General features: G+C 40.0%; 1 protein-coding gene across 1 annotated transcript in view; it reads right to left on the reverse strand.

The window, feature by feature from the left end:
* LOC139729014 (forkhead box protein O1-like) overlaps positions 1–21,722 on the reverse strand; it is a 35,880-nt gene that overhangs the window by 12,537 nt on the left and 1,621 nt on the right. The gene's annotated exons all lie outside the window — the stretch shown is intronic.

Raw genomic sequence — 21,722 nt, forward strand, 5'->3', positions numbered from 1 at the left:
AACTTCGCATTTCCAGAAGTGCACAAGTCTACACTGAAAGTGTGACTCTGCTTGACCTCCACATGTTGTGCGTGGGCACATGATATCCCCTATGACATGTAGCGAACAGCCAGCATACAGACTTGACTGCTAGTGGCGAAATGTTTAATCCCATCATCACTGCAGCCACCAGATTATATGCATCTTTATGAGTACATTAAGATGTTTGGACACTGACGATTGTGTAATCGTGCATCATCACTGACAAAAGATCTCGTTTCCCTCCAGTTTGTTCTTACTACTAGTATCTGGCTGAGGTGCCTTTTCAGATTCAACTGCCTTGGAATAAACACTAATGATGGGAAACAGAAGATGCACCATTTTCAAGATGGAGTGTTTTTTATGGAAGAGAGCTGATCAACTTTGCCACGGAAACATCGTTGCTGGCACGGCAAAACCCAGTGGCCGAAAAATGAATGCCCTTGTCGTTCTTTCACAGTCGGCTTTTGTCAACGAGGTGGCTCGTCATCCGTCACATGCCACCGGGACAATGGGCCATTTCACGACGGACAAAAACACCGCGAAACAGAGAAGTGGCAGAGTGACACAAGGTCGTGTTAACACATTAATCTTCGCGAAGATTAAACTCACAGCCACTTGACTTGAACTACAGGAAAGGCTGTGATTTCACACTGGTGCGTCCGATATGAGAGAGAATTTACAAGGTCGTCTCAATAGCTCCTCGTGCGCTCTGGATCCGCAACATCCTACTCACTGACCGACCTACTATTACAGTACATGTGTACGTCCAGTACGTGTACGTCCAATTTGAAGCATAAGGTCTTACCCATGAATCTGACAGACTAGAGACAACAGTCTGCACTATTTGGTTTTGCAAATAATGAAATGAAATTGTTAGTATTGGTATGCACAAAGAGCATGCTAGTCTCATAAACAGCACAATTTCTGTAGTTCTTAATTTTCATGAGATTGGTTTCCAAACACATGTCACCGTTAGGTAACTTTGAATTCCTTCTATTATGCCCTTTCAAATTTCAAAAAATCATCATCAAAAAGAAAAAAAAAATTGAAAACCTGAAGCCCCATCTCAACCTGAAACTATACCAACCTTTTAACGATGAACAAGACATGAACCATCTCAACATGTATGCATTTTTAATTACTTCTATAACTTTCTTTCTATTTTTTTTTTTTTGGGGGGGGGGGGGATTGGCTGGGAGAGTGGAAAGGTGTGGGATTTGTGAGTTGGGAAAGAGTTGCCAAACTTTCCTACTTGAGCACCAATCAACCCATTTCCTATTACTCACTGTCAATGAGCATCACTGTCTTTCTCTGCCTAGCTCTTTCTTTCTTTCTTTCTTTTCTCTTTTCCTCCCTCTTGTAGTAGAATGCCATGCAAGAAATGCAGAGAGGGAAAGGGGGGGGGGGGTGAGGGGGTGTGGTGTGAAAGAGAGGGGAAATCAAAGAAGGAAAAGGTCTAGTATGTAATATCTTAGTCTATGTGCCACAGACTAAAATGAATTTATAATCAAGATTCTGTCAATTCTTAAAGAAGCTTCATATTGAAATATACGATATGAAAATGAGTTCACATGTTTACTGAAATGTACAGGCCCTCAAATCAGGACAAGTGATTTGAGGGGCCTCTTGGAATGCCCCACTCTGAGGTTACCTATTATTCAAACTGTCTTCACTTTCTTTGCATTTGTCTGGATTCGATTAAACTGCCATTGGTGTAATACTGCTCTTATGGCACTACCAAATGTTCATTATGTGATATAATGCGTGTCTTTTTTTTCCATGCTTTTACTCAAGGGTCCAAAGGTAATATCGGTGATGGTAGCACAGCCTTCACTTGACCAATGACAAGATAATGGCAGAGGCGTCAGTTTGGGTGCCGCCTATCAGAACTTACCCAGTGACCTCATTTACCATTAAAAACAGGCCATGCCGAAACAAAACAAAAAAGAAAAGAAAAAAAAAAGAAGAAGACACCACAAGCAAGTGCAAACAGAATGAATACAAAATGAAACACCAACATTCACATCAAAAGAAACGTTTCCCTCATTTAGAAATTGATCTTTCGTGTGCTGTCATATTACAAAGTATGGGTCTGGAACGACAAGACTATTCATGCAATTCACAGGATCCCCTGACAGGAAATAAGTTGGTAATTAAGTTGATGTATGCTAGCTGTCTATTCTCTCCTAAAGCCTCAAGTGCAGCTAGGCCCATGTATGCAGTCAATCCATATTTTGTGTGCTTTTTTTCCTCCTTTCTTTGCTTCATTTTACTCTGGTAAACATAGTCGCAACGAATAGGTTGTTTTAATCTTAGCATAAGCTGCAACAAGAGAATGTTTGCTTTGCTTTTTATCCCGACAATGCCTACCATCCTTTAATGTATGTATTCATACTCAGGATGAAATTGAAAATATCATCTGACTATCTTGTAAGCATTTGTCAAATTGCAATCTGACAAAACGTGTTTCATTTTTGCTTTTCGTCCTGAAAATGAGCACAAGCCACATCACATTCACGACAAAAATATTCATGAGATGACTTTTTTACAACATGGTTCAAAGGTATCTGGGAAAATATGTAGCGACTAGTCTGCAAATGCCACATTCAAAATAAAAAGAACTGACATCTCAATTGTAGTTTATTATAGTATGTCTCTCCTCAAACTCAAACCAAGTTTGTTGTTTTATGCTCTAACTGCATCAATGCACAGTAATTTTATAGTCTGTGTCCTGCATAGTTGCATCTACACTATACTCAGGCCTCCTCACGGCGATACATTGGCCCGAATTCACGAAGGTGGTACAATTGAAACCATGGCTTAAACCATGGACAATTTGTATGGAGTGCCAAGTGTCGCATGGCCTATTTCGTCAGAAATGTTGTCATTTTGTTACGAAATGATCATTTCGTGGACGAAATAGGCCATGCGACACTTGGTGCTCCATACAAATTGTCCATGGTTTAAACCATGGTTTCAATTGTACCACCTTTGTAGACTCGGGCCATAGAGTTTAGATAAGGTTGAGAAGAAATGAGATTGAGACCATGCGCACATTTCACTGTGGACAGTGCATGGGCCTACCTGCACAACCTGGCAGTTTAAGTGCCACTGTATCCCACAATGCCTTTAAAACAAAGGGTGTCTCGGGTACGTCATGCACACTTGCGTCCAAGCAATACTTTGCTCCAGCGCCCATTATCACGTTTCGGAGCCCATCCTTCCTTTGACGTGAATTTGGCCAACTCCATCGCACTGGCCAGCATGTCTTCTTTCTTTTCTTTTTTTCTGTGGCGGGAGGCTCACATGTGGTAAAACGAAACCGACGGCTTTGATGTTCCCCCGCCACACAGTGAATCGGTTACTAATGAGAGTGTGCAGACCACTGGCCACATGTGGGAGGGGGTCACTGAGGTGGAGCAGAGCAGGAGCGAAAAATGGTTTCACTTGTGGGTTGCCATGATATGCAGAGTCCCTCTTCCACATGTGAAATGTTCCTTACTCACTTGCACACTGTAGAAATCATTGTGAACGCATCAGGAAATCATGATCTTATGTATTCAGAAGAGTGAAATACATGTAGGCATGTATTTGTGAGGGCATTTTTTCCTAACATACAGCAGCAAACACATTCAACCCAATGCTGCACATGTTCGTGTAGGAGTATGAGTTTTTACAGGTAGACACTTCGTTGGGCCACTTTTGTAGGGATGTGTTTGGTAGGCTATCCCCTCTACCCCACAAATCTCTACTGATTGGTTAACTGGAAGTCTCAATCAATTGTGGTTTTTCACAAGCATATGATTACATTGTTTTATAATAGTGAAGGAGGCTTGTCTATCCATCAAAAAGACCCACTGTATAACTCTACATATCAAACCATAGTGCTCCAAACGGTTGGATAACTGCATACAGTGAATCACGACCAACGAGTTTGAACGAATACCATAAAATGGACTGACCTGCTACCCTTGAGAACTTTTGGAATCATTCCAATTTTTCTTTCAATACCACTCTGGACAATATTCGTCTTTTTCATGCTTGTTTCCATAATGATTTCACATTGATAATTGAATGTCTTTGGCTGCGTTTATCAATTTTTCCATGTTTGAAATGCGTTTCAATACCCACTATCAAAAAGTGTTTGCAGTATGCCTTTTGGATTGCATTTCTTGCAATTGCAAGTTGTTGCGTATATCAACTTTGTCTTGAGTTGGTAGGGAGGCCTTGTCACTGCGCATATTCTCAATTGTGCAGTTTGACCTAAGGAGCGGAGCTGCGTAGTTGGAAGTGGTTGGTGTGGACAGGTCCGAGCTATATAAAACATGTTTCAAACTCCATAATCAAAACAGCTTTATCAACTGCCCACAACTCCCTGAAAGTTGTTTGGAAACCTTAATTCTGCGCCAGAAGTGAGTCAAATAATAGACGCACCCTTTTTTTGAGAATTGCATATTCCACTGTTTAATGTTTTTAGCATGGACCTACAACAAAAGAGTTTGTTGTAGGTCCATGGTTTAAGCAACCGTGTGTAGCAGAATGTACAAGCATGACTACATGCATGCACCATGCACTTGCTATGGAAAGTGAAACTAAAATCCAAGAGACATGGAAATATAAAACATTAACATCTAGTTAAGAGAAGAGCACCATGAAGACAAGGAAATCACCTGCACGCCAACAGGATTGGGGGGGGGGGGGGGGGGGGGGACAAACACGTGAAAAATAAAAAAGAAACAGATCACTAGGTGATGAAATACATTGAAGTACTGCTCTGAAGACTCGTTACAGCCTTCTTGGGCACATCATGCCATTTCCACCACGCATCGTGAGCGCCGAGCAATTAATGCATCAAATTCACCACCTTCCTAATTGCTAATGGCAGAGAGAAAAATTATAATATTCACTGAAACACCTATCATTATCCTCAGCTGCTAATGAGAATTCCGCAAGTTGTAGTCAACATGGAGCATCTAAATTCTGTATTTCTCATACTAATCACACACTGAACTCAGTGATCTTGCTTACCTATTCCAATGCAAGCTTGCAGTTAGTTTTGTTTGTTTGTGTGTTCTCTTAAATTCTTTGGTGTGTGCAACAATGTCAAACTTACTCATAGCATAGTGTCACAAATATATATACAGTACATACTAGACTGTCTACAGAGAGTGGTAATCAACAGAATTGTCTTTCCACACCAGCATCGAGATTGGTGCCCTGACAGCCAGTTTTTGGAAACTTTATTCTCGATCTTCATTTCCAACTTTAAAAAACTCTAGAGGGATGAGAAATGTAAGAGGACGACATGGTTTCCAAAATACTGTACATACTGTAAGACCAGTAGATTCCTGGGCAAATTGTACGAGATGCCATTCTCAGCTTTGCTTCAACCACACTCGGTCTCCTCCCGATGAATGATGACTATATTCTTGCCACAGTAACAAGGGTGTCCCACAAGTTGACACCTTGCAGGCAGTTTCACGGAGGAGGTCTCAAAAGACTGTTGGTGGATGCAACACAATCGTGATCAGGGCAACTGTAGCAGCAGCATTAATCCTTGAAAGGCCAGCCTCTGGTCAGTGGTACGACATGTATGTGACCACAGCAAGAACTCATTCGAAAATCTGGACTCCAAAAGTTGTGGCTGAGGATGACTGCCGTGTCTGGTGTCGGTAGGCCACTCCTTTGCCACTTTAGGCACCCTCTACAGTCTTCTTCCACAGCCCAGTGTTGCTCCTTTGCGGATTTCACTGTCTCGCTTTTCACGTGCATTGCATTCCGCATCATCTCTCTCTGCTCACACCGCACCCTAAAGGAGTTGTGATCGGACAGCAGGTGTAAAATATAGCCCCATATAGATGACACAAAACATTCTCCAGCGCTTCCATTGTGAGTGTTGATGTTGAGCACCGTGAACTGGAGGATGTGCACCCATCTACAACTGATCGTCTTCACGTCATCCCCTACTTCTCTAGGAACATCACCAGACTAATGGTACAGTTAGCTGCATTTCAACGTAATCACACAGTGCTTGCTGTATTCTTTATAAACTAATTATGTTCATCAACAGTCCATGCAATTTAGTGCGTAGCAAATCTGTAGATTCAGATTGTGGGTTTCAATCTTTGTTATATTGTAGGCCTACATGTAGTTTCTAGCAAAGGACCACATGAGTGTATGATATGGCTTTATTGAAATCCTGTCACACTTAACAACACCTCATCAAGGGGTACATGAATTAAACCAATGTATTAAAGAGATAACTACAATTGTACCTGCACAATCATATAGTGTCAAAGGGGCCAGTAGTATCACTTCATGGAAAACAGAATGTAAATGTGATAAGGAAAGATCACATGTTTCTGTGAACAATGAACTCCCCCCCCCCCCAAAAAAAAAGGCACAACAAACTTGAAACAGCTGATTTTTTCTGCCTGCCCCATAACCCTTCGTCCAGAGGTAAAGGTGGGAGGGGAGAGGAAAATGGCCACATGACTTTTTTAACCTGGGTTAACGGCATTTGCGGTGTGACATGTATTCCTGAAGAATGCATTTCCAGGTACAGACAGCAGTGAGTTGTACACTTCATGCCATTTGATCTCAAAGTCCATTGTGGGTATGCAAATGATTTTGCGGTCCAACATCACTATCTAAATAAGACCCTGGTTTCCAGCTCAAAAAGTAAACTAACACAATTCTATCACGAGGTCTTGAACATGCACTGTATGTGACATGGTGTATCAATCAGTTGAAAAGTGGAAGTATTTTCTTTTTCCTCAGAGAACATATTTTTTTTCTACATTTGTCTAAAGATACGAATTTATATTTTTGCTATCCTACCTACATGTAGGAAGTTTCATACCCTCAATTCCTGCCAAAGAATGTATACCAAATCTACAATGTACATCTGTAGGAACAACATTGGCAGGCATCATGCTTTATCAAAACACTCTTGCAGGAAAGTTGACACAACAGGTGAATTAATGCATCTCCTTATAATGGATCAAAGAGAGATACCTCCTGGACTTGTACTTAACTGGCTGCTAAAAGGATAGAGATCAGGTTTTTTCTCTGAAATTCTAGCCAAGAGTTACATTAGATCACACAAGCTGTTACTAGGATATTTAATCAATTTCTTAAATCCATTTAAATACTTGTGCATTGCACACATCTTGGTATAGCTATCACTGACATAGCGAAAAGGTTAAACTATATCTGTTGTTTGTACTGCAAGCAAAAAAAACAAAAAAAAAGATGATTTCAATAACATTTCCACATAATTTGCATTTCTGTCATGAATTTCTTGTTTCTAGTCTCTTTCGAGTCAGCCAGACTCACTGAAAGCAAATTTGCTACACAAACCATTGCGTTCTGTTGATATCTGTCACCAGAATTTTTTTTTTTTGTGTACAAAGATCCAGCTGTGAAACTATAAATAAAGTTCACAAATATTTCGATGACACATTCATCTCATTTCATTTGAAGTAAATTATTACATTATTATTTCTGCATATTTGAAGAGGAACATTGTCGACTAACAAAAATAACGCAGCAGACTGTGCTATATACACTTGTGTTTGATATCCACTATGCTTCCTGGTCCCACATACTGTAATTTGTGGGGTATGGGAGAGGTTTGGGAAGGGGGAAAGAGTCGGGGGAGCTTTACAATGTATGTCTGATGAAGTGTTCCTCTAGCGGAACCCCACCACTATTAAATTTGTCCTGTCTTTTACACAGTGTGTCTTGCCACCAGGAGAAGGGGATATGACACGACCGTAGTTCAGCACGTTTCGGATGACAACTCATTTCCTGGCCCTGGGTTGAGGTTATGCGGCCGATTGTATATCATACGTCCATACATACCACAGAGGGATACATAGGGAGAGGGAATGTGTGTGTGTGTGTGTGTGTGTGTGTGTGTGTGTGTGTGTGTGTGTGATGAAATGTGTGTATACATGCAAGTATGTGTGCGTATGAATGATATGCGTATGAGGAAAAAGAAAAGAGGGATGTTTGGTTATATTGTTCAGTTTAACACAGGAATACAACTGACAAGAGATCTATGGAATTGCACATTAATTTCAGTACTACAATACATACTGTATTACATGACAATAGACTTGACAATTGTAAATTTGAATATTCAGAATGCACTGTATATCACTATTGTATCATAAAAAAATATCAACTGAGTCTTTTCGGTCACAGCAAATTGCAGTTCAACAATGTACCACATTGCAGAATACTGAGTTTACTTTATCTTAAGATGATGTCATACACTGTATGTATGTTTACAACTATTTTGCAAAGCAAGAGTACAAAGTTTGTCAGTATTATATAGTTTTAAGGCCAGCATACTTTTGAAATCCCTAGAGATGATCTTTAGTCACTTTCTCAATCCAAAGGAATTTTACAGAAAATATGAAGGTAACTATACTAGATATGCCTTGTCCTGCTCAGTTTGATAATATAGTGTGTATTGCAGGTGTATTTCTCTTGATGTTCTTGATTTTACATTTCTCCTGAATGATTGGAAACCACTGTGAACTCACCCTTCTATAATGTACATACAATGTAGAATACTGGCCCCCCAAAAGCATAGTACAAGTGTACTAGTCTTGTCCAAAAATTCAATTGATACAACTGTAGCACCAATGACTGCCTCTTTGTGGGTTAACAGCAACTCAAATAATGACCATTTGCAGTTTGGATTTGCAAACCTTGTGCAACACCCAAGGACTGACAAATCTCAGAAAAAAGAGGGAAATATGAAAGTCACCCGTCATGAAAGGTGACAAATCCAGAAGCAAAGCTTCTTTGCTAAAAACTATTAAATCATTCTGTTTGTGCCTACATCAAGTGGGTAAGTTGCATAGAAAAAGAAGCCTACTTTGCACATTCAAAACATCACCATGACGTGTTCGACACATTTTGTGGGGAGACATACAGCGTAGTATCCCATGACGTGAGCAAAGCATTCATATCCTTAGACCCTGCAGTAAGAAAAGGGGAAAATTTCATTGTCTTCCGCTGAGTGGATGAAGCTTTTTGTTTTGTTTTTTACTTTAAGCCAGCCTTCAGATGGTATGAAAGATGAGAGCAAAGAAAAAGAAAAAGAAAGAGAGTTTTGAGCAACAGACAACAACACGCCTACGTGCACTGAGGCAGTGTTATTCTCTGCCTTTGAAGACCCGTCTTGAACAATAATGCTTTCCTTGGAGAGATGTCACTTGGTTTGCTGTCGTAATCCGGGAGGTAAATACAGATATTTGCTGGCACATTATTCTGTGGAACGGCCTTCCTTCTGCCTTTGCATCCACAATCGAAATAAACCCATCACAGTAACATGCAATTCCTAAAACCAAACATGCTTGAAACACAACAGAAACATGTAGTTTTGTTTTTTTCATTTTTTATGGGGGTGGGGGAAGATTCCTACAATTCAAGAAATTGTCTGTTTGCAGAACAGTCTTCTCCTGAGGGGGAGTCACAGTCCTCACGAGGGAAGGGGGGGGGGGGAAGGGGGAGTTCTGCAAGCAAGCATTCATGTACATGTATGTTGCAGCATCCTGGTGGAAAAAGAATTGGACAGTGATTGGAATGTGATCACTACAATGTCAGTCTCTAGTGCCATCAAAGATAGCAAAGGAAACATCCTGATCATGATCATGTGATTAGATGGGCAGCCAGCACATTATATTATATTATACCATTATACAATGCGTAATAGACTTTTCTACTCTTTACGGACCTACATAACTGTACCATTCTCGAAAACTGGCCTCCTTTTCAAAGATCTACATGTAGGCCTACTGTACATGATTCAATTTTACTCCCTTCTTTCATAAGCACTTTTTTTTTGAGGGGGGATGATGGAATTTATCCATTGATAGCACAATTTCTTTTTTGAGGTGCATGCACTGTGATATGCTTTGGACATGGATGGGCTATGTTAAGGCATAGTTTGTTCTGTCCCCCCCCCCCTCCCAATTTGTCTGACAAACACACGAAGACAATTTCATTCATCTTTGAAGTTATTGCATCGCACAGAAAAAAAATCTTCAAGCATTCAGAATTAACCTTGCTGTAAATATTGGGAGATAACAAAAACTCTTGTAAACCCAAAGCAGTCTTTTCCCTCCAAAACCACTCATCTCTTTCCAAAGACCAGCCACAGGATAGTAAAGACAGCAGTAAACGACTTTGTCCACACGTAGGCCTATTGATTCCAAAGAAAGTTGCATGTCCGGATGACTCTTCACATTTCCACACAACCATACAAAGTTACAAAAGTATTTTAACGGAATAAAGCATACATTGTACTACTTGTGTCCACTACAAGCAAACCAAAGCCAGTCTCTTATGGAACAAATTTTCCATACCACAACCACACGGGGATTTTCAGATTCACTCTCTTTACCTGAGATGAGAGTCATTGATTTCATAAGAGCAGACTTTCATATCGTTCAAAAAAATGAAAAAAGTGAGAATGAGATAGGATTTGTGGTCGAGAGTTCTAAGCCTTAAAACTCACCACAGGTTATGCATACACATTTTCTTTCTTTCCTTTTTTTTTTTTTTTGGCACAGCAAATGGATTCAGCAATACATATATCTCTCAGTAGACTTGACTGTGCTATCTGTTACCGCATCGTTTCCGAATGGCGCAATTATAGCCGTGATCCCCAAGAGCGGACGAAAAATCCGCCGTGCTTTGGAGTGCGTGGAATATCACAGATAGGTTCTAAAGCCAGCCTCGGGTTCTGTTTGAGGCAAAAACACCTCTAAATTGCAGAGAATGTAAACAACTTCTGCACGATGACGGAGGAAAGATACCCAAGGGACAAAATGCCCAGGTTACCTAAACTTTTGCAGAGTCTACTTTGAATATTTTCATTAAAATTGTATGTGCGGGTTCACATTTCTTTGGAAAAAGACATGTAAGATGCATGTGTCCCATGTGCATGTGTAGTAGGATGTGATGTTCTAGGACTAGTGAGATGCTACGGGTGCCTTTAGATAACAGAATGAAGGGTACAATGCCATTATCCCTTATTGGAAAGGTTATCGTCTGACTTTGATATTCAAAAGTCTGATTGTTCCGCATAGTGACTCCAAAGAAGTCACTATTGTTTCGACATGTCAGTCTCATTCTCCATAAATTGAGGGGGGGGGGGGGAGGAATATGCATCACTGGTGCCACTGGCATAGATCTCTCAAGCATGAAAGGTAAACATTTCAGTCCATGAGCCAAGTCTTCCATTCCGACTGTTCTGACTGCCAGTCAGAACTGCCACATAGAAGATGCAGACGTGATGTGTTCAGCCCAAGCCCGCCTGGCACATGTTTCTTCAGCATGGAAGCTGGCCTAAAAATCTCTGAATGTCTCCCCTGCACTTGCTGCAGTGGATGAAAATCATGCGCAAAGGCAACTTCACCCCTCCCTCCCTGCATTTTCTCACCAAAAACTACCAGAACCTCCTCTCCCAGACATTGTCAACTCTCAACCAAGGATTATCCTGGAAATGAGTGAACTCTGCTTCACCTTTCACTTTACACTCATTGCTACAGACCAACGCTCACCAAGGGGCTTGTGGGGGCGAGCATGCATCTCACTTTACATCTTCCCTGCTTTTTTCCCCTTCTTTAGAGACCAAGAAAACACATAAATTCAATGATGGAAAGAAGGAAAGAAAGGGGAGAAAAAGGTCTGCCAATGAGAAGTGCTAGAAAAACAAACACAGAGCTTTTGATAAAAATATATATATATATATCCAGAGAAACATGACAAGGCTGGAAAGACAGTACTTTTTGGGAGTACACTGTAACTCGGCAACATCAACCTGAGACTCCTTCTTTTCACACACAGTACATGTAAATCCTCCCTTTCTTGGTTTGAGTCACATAATCAGATGTGACAATGGCAAACCTGATTCACGCAACATACACTTCCTTCCTTGTTTCATTTACAAAATATTGTTTTTCTGACAATGTAATCATTAATCTTAATAGCCATTAAATAACCATATTAATGTCTGATATCCATACAACTTGTAGACCTGGCCTTACAAAAAGGTTCATAACTCGTACTTCCACAAACTCATCCACTAAATGCGTTCAGCATCTTTAGCCTTCTTGGACTGAGCATACAGACAATATCAAATCATCTGGAATGGCCCAAAATTCTGCTTTATATTGCACTAACTCTACTGAAAAAAAAAGATACTTAAAGGCATAATTTACCATTTGCAGATGAAACAAAAACCCTGCATTCGTGCTTTAAAATAGTTCCAAAATGTGAGTTAGGGATAGAAACAACCACTGTAAAAATCTGAATCGCTAAAATCGATGTTAAGTATTGTTAAATAATACGAAATGTGAACAATAGTTATAATAAAAATGCTTCCAGACTAAACCGTCTACAGTTACGGTTTATTGAGAATAATACATGTACAGATATCTCCCTACATTTCAGGCTTTATGGCTAAAATTTTATATGACAGGATGTCTTGTGGTACAACAGACCTACACATATGCATTAAATGTCATATCTTGAAATTTTTTTTGAATCACTGTTCCCAAAGGTAAACGGGACCTTTAATACCATTATACTGCCAGCTGTGAGTACTGTATACAGTGGGCTGCACTAAGAGCATGAAACGGATGAAACTGGGAGGATATCTCCCTTGATGTATGACAATGTGAAGGTGTAATCTATACTGCACCACTGATAATCTTTACAATTCCTGAAATTAATCCTTCTTCAAAGTGCCTCGCATTTGAAAATGAAATCTAGAAAAATTGCCAGATCTACCATCTCATTCTTTTTTCTTTTCTTTTTTTGCTTTCTTTAATTTTTGGCAGAATAACCCATTCGAATTGACAATGTGGTTCTGCAGCTTTCTCAATATGTACTGTGCCAAAAATTTCATTAAATGATGCACATGTATAGTGATATTGCAGAAGAGATCAGTTTCATTGACAGGTTATCAATACACACTTTGCAGCAGTACCATTATCTCAACATGTAATTTCAAGAGAAGAGATACACTTCAGCCTCTGGGGTTTTTCTACGAATATGACAGTATGTTGCTTGTTTTATTTGCTACATCACAAGTACAGATGTGGAGGGGCACTTGAATGCAGAAAATGATATTTGATTCTCCTTGTGCACAACAGAAGTGAAAAGTAATCATGGAAAGCCATTGGAAAACACAAGAAGAAGATACTTTCAGGGTAATACAAAGGTCAATGAATATCACAGTTATACACTGTAGTGATCAATTCCTCACCGTTGAGAATTTACCAAGTACAAATACTGTAGGTACTCCTCCAACAATTTTTTAAAGATAATTCTTTTTTTTCAATTGTTTATTAGACTTTTTCCAAACAGCATTTGGGGTGGGGTAGGGGAGAGGGGGGCTTAGAATGAATAGGAAAGGCGCTAAAAGAGGAAAGATGGATTGGTGTTACTGGTGGGGATTTAAGGGCATTGGTAGGGAGGAATGACAATGGTATGGGAGAGGGGGGGGGGGGGATAGCCAATGATCACATGCCATTTCTAAGTGGATTTTCCCTACTCTGATATGCATGTAGCTGCACCATGTCCTTGACAATGATAATAGGATACCCGTCTAGTAATTACCAGTAGAGCTGTAAGAGGATCACCTCTGCACAAAAGTTGGGAGAGGCCTTTTTCTGACACAATAGACCGTGCTATACAGGCGTTGTTTAATCTGATGCTGACAGCAGTAAATGATAAAAGGCAGACACAATAGGACCGATGTAATCACCTACAATGTCTGACAATGACAGTGAAGTTAACAAATTATCTTCCCTTTTAAGAACGCACTTGAACACTGGAGTATCCTGATGACAAAGCAATGTTGAATCTTTAAAGTGGAATACTCAGTTGACATGAATTTGATAGGTAGAATGCCTACCAACTAGCAACAGAATGCTGAAATCTTATTTGCAGTCAGGACAACTTTTCAGTAACTTTCAGCATGAGTGAGAACCACAGCACTCAGTGGGGTAACCACAGGCCTTGCCCATTTACACTCAGCACACATTGGACTGTGCGTCTATACATACACGTACATTGTGTGAATGCACGAACACGCAGACCCTGCGTACATGTACAGCGTTCCAAGTACAGCCAACGAGAGTTTCAGTACACTGCAGCTTCTGTGCCCTACACCAGTACTGCAAGCAACATCTACACAGAAGGTTCTGTATCCAATTGCCACTGGAACTCGTGGAAGGGGCTCTCTCGTGGCCTGTGTGCCCCTGACTGACTAAAGCTTGTGAGAGAATGTGGAACTGAGTGACGGAGGGCAGAGGTCACTGGTGACACATAATTTCGGAGGCCAGGGTGGGGTTGGAGAGAAGGAGAGAGGGGAATAGAGGGGACAAAAATAAAGTTATTAGAAAGCACCAGGGTGTACAATACAGAGTCCTAATACAGGTGAAGCAGCATTGCTGTTTTGAGTGAGTCAGGGTTTGAGTACAGTACCTACTGTAGTATGTGTTCTGTTTGTTGCTTGTGGGAGGGTATGGAGAGGGACATGGATTAGATCAAATCATAACAAGAGCCAAATTTATTGTGGATCACAAGGTAGCATGTAATCCGTATGTTACTATAATATATGACCAGCAGTCTAGACACCAGAAATTTACCACTGATCAATGAAGTTTTATATCCAAGAAAAAAACATTACCGGTACCTTATATTTGAACACCAACATACTCTACAAATGTACCTTGTATAGATATGTGCGAATTCAGTGACTAACATCAGTTTAACAACAAAAAACATGAATAAACATAAAAACAAGTTTTCTCCGGGTATGAGGACTGAGCACGAAACATCTAATTAAATACATATTTTGATCGCACAGATACAAGTAAAATGTACACAATGTGTATCATAATACTGGCTGAAAACCATCTGCAGTAGGCCAAAAAGAACAGACAAGCACAATTATATTTTGTTTACTAAATATTAAAGAAACATGCCTTTCATCTGTCTGTAGCCTGTTTGCTCTTTATATCGTTGCACACATTATATGCCATGCAATGTAACCTCCTCCAATATATCTAGGGCCTAACGGTTACAGAATGAAGCACATAAAAACATCTTCTTCTTTTTTTGATGGGACTGAAAACAATTTGGCTTGACTTACAACTTTCAAAGCAACAAGTAATTTAATCTCAAGTTCATTTTATAACCAGCGTATCTCAAAATTTATCGTAAAAAATTGCATACAGTGTACATGTGCCATTGTCTATTTTCAAATACATACACACGTTTAACATCTACCTGTCTAGATGCATTAATGCTCTACAAGCAAAGACAGATATTCACGTAATTCACGTGTCAACAGCAATGCGTGTGCAATGAGCAGTAGGGCTCCACATAAAGAAATGTGCTGGTAATTATGAATTAACAATGCGGGATGTGTATCATTGCGAGAGGAAGTTTAGTCAGCAATATGGCAAGACACTCATGGGATCATCGACTAATTAATGGCAGAGAATTTTTCATTAGTCCTCCGGGAATATAAAACTGTTGGAAAGCATTGCACGAACAGAGCGCATTCAGGCGAAATCTCAACGTCACAGGATGCCCTAAAATATTCACAATTCAGCGATTACACAGTTCGGTGGCACGGCATGCCCTACTAAGACGCCAGCATGACGTCAGCCCACCGCGCAGCGGGGCATTAAAGGGCCTCTGTCCGCGTGAACTCACTCAGTGAAAACCAGCTCTACTTGCGACGGAGAGAACAATTCACGGCAATGGGACTTTTATCGTCATACATTTCTTCCATTTGCGGGCACTCCTCTAAGATTTTTTTTCCCATCCCTCCCCCCACAATTCGATGTTGGGGTTTGAAGTGGGGGGGGGGGGGAAGTGGTGGCACAGGCTGACGTCAAGAACCAGTCTCAGCAGCCTGGCAGCAATTGGGGGGCAGAACACCTTTTCACATGCAAATTGGGCTGGGAGGCCATGTATGATGGACCTATTGTGGGGCACTGCGCTGCTGTAAATGGGCAACAACGCTCTTTTTTGGGATCACCCTGATTTGCTGGTCTCCTATCAATGCCTGCCTTCATGTAGTGCAGCATTCCTATGCTCTCCTCTCACTCAGGTGTGGCTACCCCAGTATTACAAGAGACTATTCCCCCCCCCCCCCCCCCGGACAAATCCTTCTTCGTTTCTTTTTTTGTTTCATAATATCCACCCCACCCCTCTTCTCTTCCACTTTTCCTTTACTTTCTCTTTGTATCCATGGCTGCAACATGCACTAGTGAACATGACACAGGATTACAATCATTTGAAGCTTTTTTGAAGCGATCACAATTTCTTCCACATGCTACTCAGCATGTCCTTCACATCATGCTATAAGTAGGCTGCAAATGTGTCCTACATCATACTTCAGGGTATGGAGTTACAGTAGCTCCATGTTAGTACTAATGTAGCCTACATGTTTGCAATGAACAACAGTCAAACAAAAGTTTTGTTTCCGTACATGTGTGATACTGATGACTCCACAATGTGCAGGAAATAACATAACATGTCGATTACGTGCAAAATACTATGTTCATTTAACACTTTCAGTGTAGATCCATACTCCTTGTGTTGGCAGATACAATATGACCGGTTAAAAAAAGAAAATGACACTTACACACATGGAAAATGCAAACAGCCAATTTTCCTTCAGACTGTACATGTAGGTCAGTTTACAATCAATACGCCCTATCTCACAAAAATGCAATTTAACAGCCACTCATACCACAGATTAATTACAGAGCAATTGAGGTTAGCAGCAGTTTTGACAAATCTCTCCTCTCCACAGAAATGAAAGACGCCTCTTAACCAAGTTTCACCTTAACTTGTTTTTAAAATTAAATTCAGAATATCTCATACATTGCAGGACAAGGCAAGACAGTCATTGGCATAAAGGTCACTGAAATAATTATTTAGTAGTATAAATTCAAATGACACAATTCTACACGTATCAATATCATCTCCTAAAACTGTCTTCACGTGCATGTTCTTTGCGGAATTCTTACGAGTTCAGCATTCAATTCTAACACGGCACACCCATGTGTGGTACAAGAATTATAATGATGTATGGGAAAGAACACAACATTAACCCTGTTTATAATCTCCCAACCAATCAGTGTTAAAACAGGCAGAGCAAGATCGAAATCATTTCCCCCCACAGTCATTCAACAGCAGTTCCTCACACGTCTCTCCCGCTCTTTCTCCCTCAAGCAGACACCAGCCACCCGACGCTGGTATGCATCATCAAATTTTCATCGTGCCCTCCTTCATCAACTCAACTGCACAATCGTGATGCGTACATTAATCACACTTATCTCCCATTTACCACTGGGGGTATGGGAGAGGGGCTCGGGGAGAAGCCGGTGCACACACAGGGCCAGCCGATCGCAAGGCCTGGCATCCCGCTGCCTCGTCACCGCTCCCCCGCTGGAGCGACGGCAATATCTTATCACGGAGATCTCCTTTAATTCTACCTACGTCACATGGTCGTGGAAAGGTCATTACAGCTCACGAGTGCTGAGGCATGATGTAGATAAAGGGACTGGGTTAAAGGGAAAGTGGAGCCTGCATCGCCAACAGCTGTACTGCATGGTAGCAGTGGCCATCCTCCGTGATGCTGCTCATAATTAAAATGGCATGCTGACACGGTGTGTACAAAATGCTACTACACAATGTCAGCTAAGGGATTGGTGTTTTGTTTTGTTTCCATTATAGCTGATAAAAAGAGCACTGCTGTCATCTCTAAAGAAGATAAATATGATTTTTGTTGTTGTTTTTGGTAATGAAAGGAAAGTAACTTGTCAGTGTTTTAACAGAGAGCAAGAGTTTTAATAAGATAAAAATAAATGAGAAGGTACAAAAAATGTACAGATCTTGAGGCAAGTTCAAATGCTAAAATGTATCAGCAGTACATGAAATTTCATGAATTATAAGAAAACGGCCAAATGTTTTTAAACCTTTCACTAATTGATCTGTCAATGAGGGCCTACAAACTGTATATAATCGGCCATAAGAAATAAGGTGTAACAGAAAAATACAAATGCTTTCCATATTTTACGGCTATACCAAAGGCAAAACAAACCAAAACAAAACAAAAGAAGAGTTGTATGCAAAACACAGTGGATTTTACTGTAGCATTCATGTGAAATTTGGGAAACATGTGTATACAACTGGGCATGTAGAATGTACAAATCAGTAAATGAAAAGCAATACTGAAGTGTCTGAATATACACCCTTTTGCTTGTACGTAGTCGATTCGATGTGTTCACTGCGTGCAAGGATGTCTAAGCCGATAGTTTAACCTGTACTGGCAGCATGTTCAGCAGCACTTCTGAGCCACTAAATTGCAACGACCTCATCATGGCTAAAGAGTTATGGAATAATGGTGATTGCTAACACTAACAGTCACAATTACACCTCAGTGCATGATGTAGTGCAGTCCTTTTGGACTTGATCAACAATTAACTCAGTGAGGCTACAGTCCCTGACTGGTAGCTGAGACAAAGTGAATATGCATAAAGTACACGACATGTCTGTTGTACCAGATACTTTGTTTGTTGTTGTTTTTTAAACTCATACATACTTGTTGGTCAAAAATAATCACAAATTAATGATTTTACATGCACCGGTACTGCACAAAATGAAGAATTCAATACATCCAAGTACATGGTACCCTTTGTACATTAATCACTAAATCAAAAACAGAGGTGTCAGAATTTGAACAACACTAACCCAAAGGAGTATTTGGAATTGCACACGTTACGATTATTGTGAATCACTTTAATACTACATTGTACGGTGCCAAGGTAGGGGCCTGCGATCACAAAGCATTCTATGTAGTGTGTAAACCTCAAACTGTACTCTGTAGCAGTTAGCAACCATTTGACCTACTAAAATCAGTTGGCTTCTGTGAATCTAGTGCACTCCATGACACTATGACACACATCAACTGCATACATTTTACATAAGTCCCAAATACAAGTACTGTGGCTTTTCAAACCATTAGATACCCTTCTAAAAGTTTGTTGTTGATTGTTATGAGAAAGTAAGTCCTGTAGACTTAGTTTCAACTAATGGATACTGACAATACAACATGAATTGGAATGTTCACTGGGCTACACCTGTACAATGTACATACAGTGTACAAGGAAAGCCTCTCAACAAATGATATACTGGCTCAAATAGTGCTTACACAACAGATGAACATGGTACAACGTACAATGTCATTCCTCTAGAGCTCAGATTACATGTAATCCTACGGTTTGGGCTTGCCATGATTGTGCCAGTATCTTTCCTGTATTTTCTTCACTCTGTTGTTCTGCTGCTCTGAAGCAGCAATCTACCCAAGTGGTACTCTTACAGCTCTCTGTGAAAGTCAGAACCATATCACATTCAGTTACATGTATTTAATCTCAACTGACGTCCATCAATATTCTTGTGAAAGTAGATAAATTGACTCCTTTATTCTTAGATTGGTGAAAACATGCATGTTCTATTTGTAACTCAATACTTCTTTGTTTTTTTTTCAGAAAAGCTGTTACAGACAGGCATCTGTATCGGAATGAAGTTACACATAGGCTTACACATGGTTTGGGGGAGAGATTGAATGTGACACTTCTAGGTGAATTGTGCACACAAGTACAGTAGTTGACCTCATTCCTTGCACACATAGCTAAGCTGCATCTTTGCTACGTTCAACAAACTGCCAGCACCTCAAGCTTAAGTTGAAATCAAAGGTCACAGCAACCTCTATAGTTTATATGCTCAATGTCCATGTAGCATCACATCACAACCTGACAGACTAGAGGTAGGGCTGCAGCCCATATAGTGTAGCAGAGAGAGAGAAAAAAAATTAAACATTTAAATAGTACTTCTTATCTTGTTATGTTGCCAAAACTTCATTTGAGGAGGTCTTTAGAACCATTAATTGCATGGATATGGGATCTCTACAACACAAAGTTGCTGTGATTTACATACTATACGTGTAAATGTGACGTGAAGTTTTATAAATTTCACTGTGCGCAAATAGGGGCCTACCTGTTGGCACAACAAACTTTGAAACAAAAACATAACAAATTACATGTACATGTACTTACATTGTACAATGTAAAGGTAAAGACTACACATTCGGTACATAACACATTTCAAACAAGACAAGCCTTGCCCTACATAAAGATGGATGTAAACTGTCATGATCTTTTTAATAGCTATTCTGCTTGTACTGTATTTTGTGGCAGAACATACAGTGCATGATGTGCATGCTGTATGCATGCTGTGCAATGTATTATTATACAAGTTGTATGACAAATGGCATTTGCACAGAGCAATAGTATCATGTTCACACATCAAACAGCTTAACACCACAGTGGAACAGAACACATGTTTGTGAATGACAGTTTCCTGTCAAGAACACATGCTCACCATTGCAGCGGACAGAAATGTGACAGAAACTGAAACAACACATCAGTATGTATAGTGAGGTGCCCGCACCTCGTCAGGGGCCTGAATACCGTCACCCCGCTTAAAATTGTTTTGAGCGCACTAAACAAAAATGTATGCCCGGGACTGTCTTCAGTACGCTTGAAACTTGGCAGGGCTACCACAACCGAGCAAATTGTGGTGAAAACCGAACAGTTTTTCGCGAAAATCTGAAATTTTAATTGGGCTATAGAAATACGTGTTATAAGTCACCCGTACGCATCTTTTACGTGTATGTCTATGGGAACATCACGGTCACCCGCACACGTCTTTCACGTGCTAAGTCTATGGGAGAGCGGGTGATGAGTTGCGGGCCCCTTCCTTAGCGCGCAACTTTTTTGCATCGTTCGCGTTTGACGATGATAGCTGCAAATTTTCAATATCGATCAGTAAACTTGTGATTCCATTGGAATTTTCAGCATTTTTCCTGTATGTGAGTTGGATTTCAAAGAATTTCAGTGGCGAAATGTGATTCAAATACGGGCAAACATTAACTATGACGAGGTGCGGGTCACCCAAGTATACCTGTACATACATGGGGGCAGTCTGACAATCTTTTTTTTTTCAACAATGCATTGACATTTTCTTATTCATTTGAAGAGAGCACGATGCTCACAATATATGACATCAAGAATGAATATAACAAATGATATTCAAGGCATGCTTATTCAGAAATAATAGTATTTGATAAGCAGACGAGTATTAAGTGCTGGTATTCAATTTCTAAATTGTCTTTTTCTTTTGGGATTACCAATGATTTCACATAAATTTAGAATACCAATTTCTAATTTAATTGAAAACAGTACTTGATTACTGACGGGGCCACCCTGTATAAATAAAACAAAATAATAACAATAATAATAATAATAATAATAATAATAATAATAATTAACTGATCACAAATATTTACTGTTTCGATTGATTTATGTAAAACAAACAGCCTGTTTTCCAAAGATTTTCCCAAATAACAATCAGCACTGAAAATCTACTTGCTAATGGGTCTAGATATTAAAAGCAAGAAAAGATATCTCTTTTGACTTGTACACTGTAAACTGTATAAGAAAGCTCTTATTTTCGCATACAGATATTTTTGCGAATGGAGAGGTCACAGACATTTTTGCGAGATGTTGTTGTCGCGATTCGACGCT

Source organism: Diadema antillarum, unplaced genomic scaffold, assembly GCF_040938485.1.
Source record: "Diadema antillarum isolate AM-2024a unplaced genomic scaffold, OU_Dant_1.0 seq00000215_RagTag, whole genome shotgun sequence".
Lineage (NCBI taxonomy): Eukaryota > Metazoa > Echinodermata > Echinoidea > Diadematoida > Diadematidae > Diadema > Diadema antillarum.